At 40.7% G+C, this 13,574-nt stretch overlaps 3 pseudogenes; all 3 read left to right on the top strand.

Moving 5' to 3' along the window:
* Positions 1 to 274: 274 nt before the first annotated feature.
* Positions 275 to 1,561, top strand: LOC122879970 (annotated as a pseudogene).
* Positions 1,562 to 6,739: 5,178 nt separating this feature from the next.
* On the top strand, positions 6,740 to 8,022 carry LOC122876855 (annotated as a pseudogene).
* Positions 8,023 to 10,152: 2,130 nt separating this feature from the next.
* Positions 10,153 to 11,435, top strand: LOC122876863 (annotated as a pseudogene).
* Positions 11,436 to 13,574: the final 2,139 nt, after the last annotated feature.

Below are 13,574 nucleotides of genomic sequence, written 5' to 3'. Positions count from 1 at the left end.
GCTTAAATTAAGGTTGGTTTGACAAAGACACTCTAATGTGAGGTCTTATTGGTTGAAGACCATATAGACTGCTTAGCGTAACAAATCCAACCTATTTAACCACTTAGTAAAGCTGTGTTCATCCATCTAATAACCAGAGATAACAAACCATGTTTAAAAAGTAGGTTTGTGTGTGGAGTCCTCCCCTCAGTGGTTTATTTAGGCTTAGCAGTGTGGACCCCAACCCATAATCCTCCTGCAGACACACCTGTAGCGGAGAGTATAAAGACCATGGACTGAACAGAGTCAAACATCAAGCTTCAAGGAGTCTCTCCACAGCAGCTCTCCACAGAAGCTTCACAACCTCCAGACCGACCCTGAAGATGACTCCCTCTGCCAGCCTGCTGCTGCTGCTCCTGCTCGGTCTCTCTCAGGCACTTCCTCTCCAGGAGGAAGGAAGCAAAGAAGAAGTCCAGGACACCGTCGACATCACCACCAGGATTCTGACCTCCAACAATGCCACCAACGAGAACCTGCTGGAAGGAGACCTGCTGGCTCCCAGAACCAGAAACGCCATGATGTGCTGGTCCCAGAACTGCCTGTGGAGGAAAGCTTCCAATGGCTTGGTGATGATCCCCTTCACCATCAGCAATGAGTTCACCAGCGGGGAGAAGCAGATGATCAACCAAGCCATGCAGGCCTTCCACAGCAAAACTTGCATCCGCTTCGTCCCCCGAAAGAACGAGTACGATTACATAAGCATTGAGAACAGAGAAGGATGTTTCTCAGCTCTGGGCAGAGAGGGAGGCAGCCAGGTGCTCTCTCTCAACAGGCAGGGCTGCTTCGTCTCCGGCATCATGCAGCACGAGATGAACCACGCTCTGGGCTTCCAGCACGAACAGACCAGGAGCGACCGCGACAGCTACGTCAGGATCAACTGGGAGAACATCAACCCGCAGATGGCCTACAACTTCTACAAGCAGGCCACCAACAACCTGAACACTCCCTATGACTACTCCTCCATCATGCACTATGGAAAAACAGCCTTCTCCATCCAGTCCGGGAGGGACTCCATGACCCCATCCCCAACCCCAACGCGTCGAGATCGGCCAGAGGCAGGGCTTGTCCTACTGGGACATCACGAGGATCAAGCTGCTCTACGGCTGCTAATAACCATTCTTCTGATCTAAAGTTGTAATTGGAAAATAAATGAGGTCAATGCCAAATGCAACAAGTTCACTTTTTTTCCAGTTGGCTGTAATAATTTAAAAGCTACTATACTTTTGATTTCAGTTGCTGTTATTATATTCTTTCGATATTCTGTAATAACGTCAGTGCAAATGACTTATTATTGTCATGATGATCAACACGCTCTATGGCTGCTAACAATACTGAAGCTAAATACAACAAATTCCTACTTTTTCTGTTTCTTTTTTCTGTAATTAATCAAAAGCTACAGTGACCTATGGAATCAACGCTAAAGCTTTCAGTTTCTTTCACCATATTATTTAAAATGTTCAGACAACAGAATACATGACCCCCACATACCTAAATGAGCTGTAATAAATGTAATGCAAAATGACTGATTGTTGTCTAGTTATTTTTCTCTGTTTATGTGCCTATAAAACATAATTATAGACAATGCACACATTAGCACAAACATGCAATTACTGAGCAATCAGACTGATTACGCAATGATTGTTGAATATTTGTGCAAAAAGTAGGACTCTCTTCTGCTTTGAATTGAAGATCGTGACACAAAAGCCAATTGTCCAAAGAATGAGAAAAATAGCAACAAATGCACTCAGGGGTTAACGTTATTCGATATGTAAAACATAATGCTGAAAATAGTGACAAAAATGTAAACAATTCTGAAGAAAAAAATCACAAGATGTGAATACACATGCTAATTTAAAGTACACTTGTTTTTTTATATATGCATTAGCTTTGAAATAGAAATTTTCACATCTGTAATAAATTCTGGGATGTGATACTATATATTCATGTATACAGTATATGCTGAACCAGCTCTGAGATTTTATAAACCGCTAAATGATTCTCAATAAAAGTAGTGTGTTGTATTACAACTACCCTAAGAGCTGTAGCCAAGAGCTTTGTTTTTATCTGTAGAGAACACACAAGTTATTACAATATCTCTAACCAATGAAAACAACACGCCAGCCTAGTTGTTTGTCGAAAAATCAGATCAATGTAGGAACAGAACCCTCTGATAATGTAACATATCTAACGTACATTAACAAGGCTCTTTAATAAACTCTGCTCTGTCTTACCTAGATATTTTTTATTATCTTTTCAATGGTTTAATTGAATACTTATGGTGGCCCTGAGGGTGAAAACACAACAATATTTCAAAAAACACAAGTACATTTCACAAAACACGACAATTTTGTTGTGTTTTGAAATGTTGTGTTTTGTGAAATGTTGTTGTGTTTTCACCCTCAGGGCCACTGTAAATAGAGGCTATAAATGGATTATTTAATTGGGGTAAAGCAAAGTTACTATCTCTGTGTCTGAAACTATGATGAAAATAAAGTTGGTTTGAAGTGTCGATAAAAAAGAGACAGCTATTGACAAAACCTTTCTTGGCAATTATACATGCACTTTGGAGACTGCTCCTAACTTCAGCTTGTCATTTTCCCGTCTACTGTCAAGTCACACAGGGTACGGGCTTCAGTATCAGATCATGAGGTAAAAATGACACCTGTGTAACAACAGTCAAGCTTTATCCTGCACACTGGTCCTCTCATGTATAACCATTATATTTGAGGCACAAAGCTAAGCTTGACATTTTCCCAAAAAATTTAAACCCTGTGATTTTGTTTTTCCAGACATTAATGGTACCCAAGAGAATGAACTCTAATGACTGTGGTGATTCCATTACCTTTCCTGTAGCTCCACCAGCAGGCCAAAGCTTTCCCTTATCCTGTAACATATCTAAAAACCTACATGATGGATTGGCTCAAAGTTTTGCGCAGATATTCATGGTCCCCAAAAGATGAATCTGAGTGCGTTTGGTGATCCTCTGACTTTTCCTCTAGCCTTCCTGTTGTCCTCGGGTCAAATTTGACCCGTTTTCAAATGTTTTTATATCACAAATATGGTTTTCTTTCATCTAATTGCACCAAAATAACATGGATGGTTCCACACTATGCTCTTCGCAAATAAAATAAAAGATCACTACTTTCATTGAATTGCGGGTGTTTTATTCAAATTCATAACATATGTGGGCTTCCCTGGTCAATTTTGACCCAGTGGTGCAAAGGGTCAATAGGTCATACTATTTTGCTTTCCAGCAGGTGAACACATGCGTGCAGACACATGCATGCACACACACATACACACACACAAACTTCAGAGCTACAGTACATTTCTGTAAATGTGTTCTTATCACACCTTTGATCTGCCTTTCAAAACAACACCAAAAGCTTATAAAGTCTGAGCTTCTGAAGCCTTTTAGCCATTTTAGTCTGAGACAGCACGATGAAGAGGCGCTTTACTGTGTCAGAGGCTCTTGAATTAATTTGGAACCTGCTGAGGAGGAGAGAGACCAGGAGGAATCTGCAGATGAAGAAGAGGATGTATCAGAGGAAGAGGACAACAGAAGATAAGGATTATGCTTCAACGGATGAGGAAGAATCAAGTGATGAGGAAGAGGAACCTCAGATGGAAATTGGTTTCCAATCAAAGATGGAAGGTTGCTGTAGTCTTCCTTCCCTCCTAGTGACAGACATCGCATGTTGGGTGCGGAGAGAGAGGAGCCCCAGGGGTACGCAGTGTCTCACATTGATGACATAACATCCACTTTTCAGCTGTTTCTGCCAGAACAAAGTGAAAAGATAGTGCTGGACATGACAAACATGGAGGGGCGTCGTGTGTACAGCAACAAGTGGAGTGAGATGGATCGAACAGATCTGCAGGCATACTTGGGTCTCTTGATTCTCGCTGGGGTACACTGATCCAGTAAAGAAGCCACTGCCAGTTTATGGCATGCCCAGTTTGGTCAAGCAATTTTTCGGGCTACAGTGCCCCTCAAGATGTTCCATATCATCTCAAGGGTAATTTGGTTTGATGACTGGGTTACAAGACCAGCACGCCATGCACGTGACTTATGGGACCAGTGGGTGTGTCACCTGTAGCTGATGTATAATCCAGGAGCTGATGTGACTGTGGATAAGCACCTGGTCCCCTTCAGAGGTTGTTGTGCCTTCAAGCAATACATGCCTAGTAAACCTGGGAAATATGGCATAAAGATCTGGGCAGCATGCGATGCCAGGACCAGCTACGCATACAACATGCAAGTATACACTGGCAAACCTGCTGATGGACATCCAGAAAAAAAAACAGGCCAACCGTGTGGTTCTTGAGATGGCAGAAGGTCTCCAGGGACAAACCATCACATGTGACACTTTCTTTACATCATATGCCCTTTGCCAGGAGTTGCTCAAGAGAAAGCTGTCCATGGTGGGAACAATAAGGAAGAATAAACCTGAGCTTCCACCTGAGACACAAGAGACAGGGCTCGATATTCTGCCAAGTTTGCTTTCTCTGAGACACACACTCTTGTGTCCTATTGTCCCGAAAAGGGAAGAAATGTGCTTCTGACAAGCACTCTTCATCGGGATACTGCTGTCAGCGCCAACGAAGACAAAAAGCCCCAAGTCATCTTGGACTACAACCACAATAAAGGGGAGTGAACAAACTCGACAAGGTATTGCACTTTTTTCATGCAATATTTATTGGCATTCATGCAAAGGCCAATGCATTGCATTTTTGTGCATGACAATATAGTATAGTGTCAACTTTGAATATTTATTGTTTGTTTCTTTTGTTGCAAGTGTGTACACATGTAAGAGAAAGACAGCCCGTTGGCCCCTGGTGGTCTTTTATAACATACTTGACGTGTCTGCCTACAATTCATTTGTACTGTGGACTGAAATCAACACGGCATACAATCAGGAGAAGTGCCGCAGGAGGAGGCTGTTCCTTGAGGAGCTTGGGAGAGAACTGGTGACGCCTCTCATCAAAAGACGCCAGGTTCTTCCCCACATGCCAGCCTCTGCCAGCTTGGTTGTGGATGTCCAGAAGGATGCACCCTCTACCTCTGCGGCAGCTCCTACTGACCCAGCTGCTCCTCCTGAACAATCAGCCACAAGGAAGAGGTGCCAATTCTGCCCTGGCAAGAGTGATCTCAAAACCAGCATAAGGTGCCAGAAATGCAAGGCAAACATTTGCAAAAAATACGCCATTATCACCAAACACTGCCTCTCATGCAAATGAAGGCACATTCACACAGAGACACACACTCGCACATGCACGCACAAACACACATGCACACACATACAGTGTTTTTCTCTGTTTTTGAATTCATTATCCAAATGAACAGAAATTGTTCTGAAGTTCTGAAATGCTGAAACTAAAGTTTTAAGTTATAGAAATAAATGTTGACTTTTCTATGTAAATGAAATTGTTTTGCTTATTGCTTGCTCTGTTATTTGTGAATAAAATGGGATCAAATTTTGACCTGGGGATATTTTGACATATACCAGTCTGTGATAATCCAAAATAACTAATCATTTCTGCTTATTTGACTCAAAAATGAGTGGTAGAATTCCATGTAAATGAGGTTTATTGTCCATAAATTCCAAAATGAAGTGTAAAATTAGTTGGTGATGAGATGGAATGAAGTTGTCTAAGAAGGTGTAACACAGAATTGGATGCTTTCAAAATAGGCAAACCAGACTGGATAAATTTTGCCCCGGGGGGACAGAAGATGCATGGTTTACGGGGGAGACAACACAAAGGCTAGAGCCACCATCAGGTCAAAATATTGATTTTCCAATGCTTTAGTTTATGAACAAAAACCTCCAAACCTAATGACATTCGCATCAGCCTCAGTTGTACTTTGAGTTTATTGCTAATTAGCTAATGTTAGTATGCTAAAACGCTAAACTATGATTGTTAACATGGGATTTGTTGGGTCTCTGTAAATAATATTATATAGAGTACAGTCTAGACCTGCACTATAGAAAATGTGCAATGAGAAAACTTCTGTTATGAATTGGCGCTATATATAAAAATAAATTGAATTGAATTGAATTGAGCCAAGAGCATAAGGACCACCTTTTTTCTATCATTCTAAATGGATGTATGGATGTTTAGCTCGATTTACATCACTTCCCTTGCTTGTAGCAGTGTGTGTTTATCATTTGACAGAGTTATGACCCTGAGAAGAAGTGGTGTGAAGTTTGTAGCAAATAGTGTCAATCCAGTGACAGATCCATGGGGGGGGGGTATCACTGCAAATATTAAGATGTTGTTCATATCTGTTCAAAGCAAATTATCTGTTCTTATCTGAATAATGCATGTGCTTGAATCCCTACTTTTTAACTATACAAACAGATAAATTGTATTGAACAAATATCAGCAAGACGTTTCAAAGAGACATAAACATTACTCTGCTTAAATTAAGGTTGGTTTGACTAAGACACTCTAATGTGAGGTCTTATTGGTTGAAGACCATATAGACTGCTTAGCGTAACAAATCCAACCTATTTAACCACTTAGTAAAGCTGTGTTCATCCATCTAATAACCAGAGATAACAAACCATGTTTAAAAAGTAGGTTTGTCTGTGGAGTCCTCCCCTCAGTGGTATATTTAGGCTTAGCAGTGTGGACCCCAACCCATAATCCTCCTGCAGACACACCTGTAGAGGAGAGTATAAAGACCCTGGACTGAACAGAGTCAAACATCAAGCTTCAAGGAGTCTCTCCACAGCAGCTCTCCACAGAAGCTTCACAACCTCCAGACCGACCTGAAGATGACTCCGTCTGCCAGCCTGCTGCTGCTGCTGCTCCTGCTCGGCCTCTCTCAGGCACTTCCTCTCCAGGAGGAAGGAAGCAAAGAAGAAGTCCAGGACACCGTCGACATCACCACCAGGATTCTGACCTCCAACAATGCCACCAACGAGAACCTGCTGGAAGGAGACCTGCTGGCTCCCAGAACCAGAAACGCCATGATGTGCTGGTCCCAGAACTGCCTGTGGAGGAAAGCTTCCAATGGCTTGGTGATGATCCCCTTCACCATCAGCAATGAGTTCACCAGCGGGGAGAAGCAGATGATCAACCAAGCCATGCAGGTCTTCCACAGCCAAACTTGCATCCGCTTCGTCCCCCGAACGAACGAGTACGATTACATAAGCATCGAGAACAAAGAAGGATGTTTCTCCGCTCTGGGGAGAGTGGGAGGCAGCCAGGTGCTCTCTTTCAACAGGCAGGGCTGCCTCGTCTCTGGCATCATGCAGCACGAGATGAACCACGCTCTGGGCTTCCAGCACGAACAGACCAGGGAGCGACCGCGACGACTACATCTGGATCAACTGGGAGAACATCAACCCGCAGATGGCCTACAACTTCTACAAGCAGCCCACCAACAACCTGAACACTCCCTATGACTACTCCTCCATCATGCACTATGGAAGAACAGCATTCGCCATCCAGTACGGGAGGGACACCATCATCCCCTTCCCCAACCCCAACGTTGAGATCGGCCAGACGCGGGGCTTGTCGTACTGGGACATCACGAGGATCAAGCTGCTCTCACGGCTGCTAGTAACAATTCTTCTGATCTAAAGTTGTAATTGGAAAATAAATGAGGTCAATGCCAAATGCGACAAGTTCACTTTTTTTTCCAGTTGGCTGTGATAATTTAAAAGCTACTATACTTTTGATTTCAGTTGCTGTTATTATATTCTTTCGATATTCTGTAATAACGTCAGTGCAAATGACTTATTATTGTCATGATGATCAACACGCTCTATGGCTGCTAACAATACTGAAGCTAAATACAACAAACTCCTACTTTTTCTGTTTCTTTTTTCTGTAATTAATCAAAAGCTACGGTGACCTATGGAATCAACGCTAAAGATTTCAGTTTCTTTCACCATATTATTTCAAATGTTCAGACAACAGAATACATGACCCCCATATACCTAAATGAGCTGTAATAAATGTAATGCAAAATGACTGATTGTTGTCTAGTTATTTTTCTCTGTTTATGTGCCTATAAAACATAATTATAGACAATGCACACATTAGCACAAACATGCAATTACTGAGCAATGATTGTTGAATATTTGTGCAAAAAGTAGGACTCTCTTCTGCTTTGAATTGAAGATCGTGACACAAAAGCCAATTGTCCAAAGAATGAGAAAAATAGCCCAGACCAAAAAATGCACTCAGGGGTTAACGTTATTCGATATGTAAAACACAATGCTGAAAATAGTGACAAAAATATAAACAATTATGAAGAAAAAAATCACAAGATGTGAATACACATGTTAATTTAAAGTACACCTGTTTTTTTTATACATGCATTAGCTTTGAAATAGAAATTTTCACATCTGTAATAAATTCTGGGATGTGATACTATATATACATGTATACAGTATATGCTGAACCAGCTCTGAGATTTTATAAACCGCTAAATGATTCTCAATAAAAGTAGTGTGTTGTATTACAACTACCCTAAGAGCTGTAGCCAAGAGCTTTGTTTTTATCTGTAGAGAACACACAAGTTATTACAATATCTCTAACCAATGAAAACAACACACCAGCCTAGTTGTTTGTCGAAAAATCAGATCAATGTAGGAACAGAACCCTCTGATAATGTAACATATCTAGCGTACATTAACAAGGCCCTTTAATAAACTCTGCTCTGTCTTACCTAGATATTTTTTATTATCTTTTCTATGGTTTAATTGAATACTTATGGTGGCCCTGAGGGTGAAAACACAACAATATTTCAAAAAACACAAGTACATTTCACAAAATACATTTCACAAAACACGCCAATTTTGTTGTGTAGTCTGAAATGTCGTCTTTTGTGAAATGTTGTGTTTTCTGAAATGTTGTTGTGTTTTGACCCTCAGGGCCACTGTAAATAGAGGCTATAAATGGATTATTTAATTGGAGTAAAGCAAAGCTACTATCTCTGTGTCTGAATCTATGATGAAAATGAAGTTGGTTTGAAGTGTCGATAAAAAAGAGACAGCAATCAACAAAATTCAGTTCAATTCACTTCAATTTTATTTATATAGCGGCAATTGATAACAGAAGTTATCTCATTGCGCTTTTCCTATAGAGCAGGTCTAGACCGTACTCTTTATAATATAAATTACAGAGACCCAACAAATCCCACAATGAGCAAGCATTTGGCGACAGCAGGCCAAAGCTTTCCCTTATCCTGTAACATATCTAAATAGCTACATGATGGATTGGCTCAAAAATTTGTGCAGATATTCATGGTCCCCAGAAGATGAATCTGAGTGCCTTTGGTGAATCCCTGACGTTTCCTCTAGAGCCACCATCAGGTCAAAATATACATTTTTCCAATACTTTGGTTTATGACCAAATACCTCCAAAACTAATGACATTCCCATCAGCCTCAGCTGTACTTTGTGTTTGTTGCTAATTAGCAAATGTTAGCATGCTAACACACTAAACTATGATTGTTAACATGGTAAACATGAGCCAAGAGCTAAAATCATAAGGACCACCTTTTTTCTATTATTATAAACAGATGTATGGACATTTAGCTGGATTTACATCACTTCCTTTGCTTGTAGCAGTATGTGTTTATCATTTGACAGAGTTATGACCCTGAGAAGAAGTGGTGTGGAGTTTGTAGCAAATAGTGTCAATCCAGTGACAGATCCATGGGGGGGGTATCACTGCAAATATTAAGATGTTGTTCATATCTGTTCACAGCAAATGACCTCTTTCTATCTGAATAATGCATGTGTTTGGATCCCTAATTTTTAACTATACAAAAAGATAAATTGTATTGAACGAATATCAGCAAGACGTTTCGAAGAGACATTAAATTAAGGTTGGTTTGACAAAGACACTCTAATGTGAGGTCTTATTGGTTGAAGACCATATAGACTGCTTAGCGTAACAAATCCAACCTATTTAACCACTTAGTAAAGCTGTGTTCATCCATCTAATAACCAGAGATAACAAACCATGTTTAAAAAGTAGGTTTGTCTGTGGAGTCCTCCCCTCAGTGGTATATTTAGGCTTAGCAGTGTGGACCCCAACCCATAATCCTCCTGCAGACACACCTGTAGAGGAGAGTATAAAGACCCTGGACTGAACAGAGTCAAACATCAAGCTTCAAGGAGTCTCTCCACAGCAGCTCTCCACAGAAGCTTCACAACCTCCAGACCGACCCGAAGATGACTCCGTCTGCCAGCCTGCTGCTGCTGCTGCTCCTGCTCGGCCTCTCTCAGGCACTTCCTCTCCAGGAGGAAGGAAGCAAAGAAGAAGTCCAGGACACCGTCGACATCACCACCAGGATTCTGACCTCCAACAATGCCACCAACGAGAACCTGCTGGAAGGAGACCTGCTGGCTCCCAGAACCAGAAACGCCATGATGTGCTGGTCCCAGAACTGCCTGTGGAGGAAAGCTTCCAATGGCTTGGTGATGATCCCCTTCACCATCAGCAATGAGTTCACCAGCGGGAGAAGCAGATGATCAACCAAGCCATGCAGGTCTTCCACAGCCAAACTTGCATCCGCTTCGCCCCCGAACGAACGAGCACGATTACATAAGCATCGAGAACAAAGAAGGATGTTTCTCCGCTCTGGGGAGAGTGGGAGGCAGCCAGGTGCTCTCTTTCAACAGGCAGGGCTGCCTCGTCTCTGGCATCATGCAGCACGAGATGAACCACGCTCTGGGCTTCCAGCACGAACAGACCAGGAGCGACCGCGACGACTACATCTGGATCAACTGGGAGAACATCAACCCGCAGATGGCCTACAACTTCTACAAGCAGCCCACCAACAACCTGAACACTCCCTATGACTACTCCTCCATCATGCACTATGGAAGAACAGCATTCGCCATCCAGTACGGGAGGGACACCATCATCCCCTTCCCCAACCCCAACGTTGAGATCGGCCAGACGCGGGGCTTGTCGTACTGGGACATCACGAGGATCAAGCTGCTCTACGGCTGCTAGTAACAATTCTTCTGATCTAAAGTTGTAATTGGAAAATAAATGAGGTCAATGCCAAATGCGACAAGTTCACTTTTTTTTCCAGTTGGCTGTGATAATTTAAAAGCTACTATACTTTTGATTTCAGTTGCTGTTATTATATTCTTTCGATATTCTGTAATAACGTCAGTGCAAATGACTTATTATTGTCATGATGATCAACACGCTCTATGGCTGCTAACAATACTGAAGCTAAATACAACAAACTCCTACTTTTTCTGTTTCTTTTTTCTGTAATTAATCAAAAGCTACGGTGACCTATGGAATCAACGCTAAAGATTTCAGTTTCTTTCACCATATTATTTCAAATGTTCAGACAACAGAATACATGACCCCCATATACCTAAATGAGCTGTAATAAATGTAATGCAAAATGACTGATTGTTGTCTAGTTATTTTTCTCTGTTTATGTGCCTATAAAACATAATTATAGACAATGCACACATTAGCACAAACATGCAATTACTGAGCAATGATTGTTGAATATTTGTGCAAAAAGTAGGACTCTCTTCTGCTTTGAATTGAAGATAGTGACACAAAAGCCAATTGTCCAAAGAATGAGAAAAATAGCCCAGACCAAAAAATGCACTCAGGGGTTAACGTTATTCGATATGTAAAACACAATGCTGAAAATAGTGACAAAAATGTAAACAATTTTGAACAAAAAAATCACAAGATGTGAATACACATGTTAATTTAAAGTACACCTGTTTTTTTTATACATGCATTAGCTTTGAAATAGAAATTTTCACATCTGTAATAAATTCTGGGATGTGATACTATATATACATGTATACAGTATATGCTGAACCAGCTCTGAGATTTTATAAACCGCTAAATGATTCTCAATAAAAGTAGTGTGTTGTATTACAACTACCCTAAGAGCTGTAGCCAAGAGCTTTGTTTTTAATTGTAGAGAACACACAAGTTATTACAATATCTCTAACCAATGAAAACAACACACCAGCCTAGTTGTTTGTCGAAAAATCAGATCAATGTAGGAACAGAACCCTCTGATAATGTAACATATCTAGCGTACATTAACAAGGCCCTTTAATAAACTCTGCTCTGTCTTACCTAGATATTTTTTATTATCTTTTCTATGGTTTAATTGAATACTTATGGTGGCCCTGAGGGTGAAAACACAACAATATTTCAAAAAACACAAGTACATTTCACAAAATACATTTCACAAAACACGCCAATTTTGTTGTGTAGTCTGAAATGTCGTCTTTTGTGAAATGTTGTGTTTTCTGAAATGTTGTTGTGTTTTGACCCTCAGGGCCACTGTAAATAGAGGCTATAAATGGATTATTTAATTGGAGTAAAGCAAAGCTACTATCTCTGTGTCTGAATCTATGATGAAAATGAAGTTGGTTTGAAGTGTCGATAAAAAAGAGACAGCAATCAACAAAATTCAGTTCAATTCACTTCAATTTTATTTATATAGCGGCAATTGATAACAGAAGTTATCTCATTGCGCTTTTCCTATAGAGCAGGTCTAGACCGTACTCTTTATTATATAAATTACAGAGACCCAACAAATCCCACAATGAGCAAGCATTTGGCGACAGCAGGCCAAAGCTTTCCCTTATCCTGTAACATATCTAAATAGCTACATGATGGATTGGCTCAAAAATTTGTGCAGATATTCATGGTCCCCAGAAGATGAATCTGAGTGCCTTTGGTGAATCCCTGACGTTTCCTCTAGAGCCACCATCAGGTCAAAATATACATTTTTCCAATACTTTGGTTTATGACCAAATACCTCCAAAACTAATGACATTCCCATCAGCCTCAGCTGTACTTTGTGTTTGTTGCTAATTAGCAAATGTTAGCATGCTAACACACTAAACTATGATTGTTAACATGGTAAACATGAGCCAAGAGCTAAAATCATAAGGACCACCTTTTTTCTATTATTATAAACAGATGTATGGACATTTAGCTCGATTTACATCACTTCCCTTGCTTGTAGCAGTATGTGTTTATCATTTGACAGAGTTATGACCCTGAGAAGAAGTGGTGTGGAGTTTGTAGCAAATAGTGTCAATCCAGTGACAGATCCATGGGGGGGGGGATATCACTGCAAATATTAAGATGTTGTTCATATCTGTTCACAGCAAATGATCTCTTTCTATCTGAATAATGCATGTGTTTGGATCCCTAATTTTTAACTATACAAACAGATAAATTGTATTGAACGAATATCAGCAAGACGTTTCGAAGAGACATTAAATTAAGGTTGGTTTGACAAAGACACTCTAATGTGAGGTCTTATTGGTTGAAGACCATATAGACTGCTTAGCGTAACAAATCCAACCTATTTAACCACTTAGTAAAGCTGTGTTCATCCATCTAATAACCAGAGATAACAAACCATGTTTAAAAAGTAGGTTTGTCTGTGGAGTCCTCCCCTCAGTGGTTTATTTAGGCTTAGCAGTGTGGACCCCAACCCATAATCCACCTGCAGACACACCTGTAGAGGAGAGTATAAAGACCCTGGACTGAACAGA

The sequence above is a fragment of the Siniperca chuatsi genome, linkage group LG1 (assembly GCF_020085105.1).
Source record: "Siniperca chuatsi isolate FFG_IHB_CAS linkage group LG1, ASM2008510v1, whole genome shotgun sequence".
Lineage (NCBI taxonomy): Eukaryota > Metazoa > Chordata > Actinopteri > Centrarchiformes > Sinipercidae > Siniperca > Siniperca chuatsi.
The sequence above is the reverse complement of the archived record's forward strand: the minus strand, read 5'-3'. Positions and strand labels throughout refer to the sequence as shown.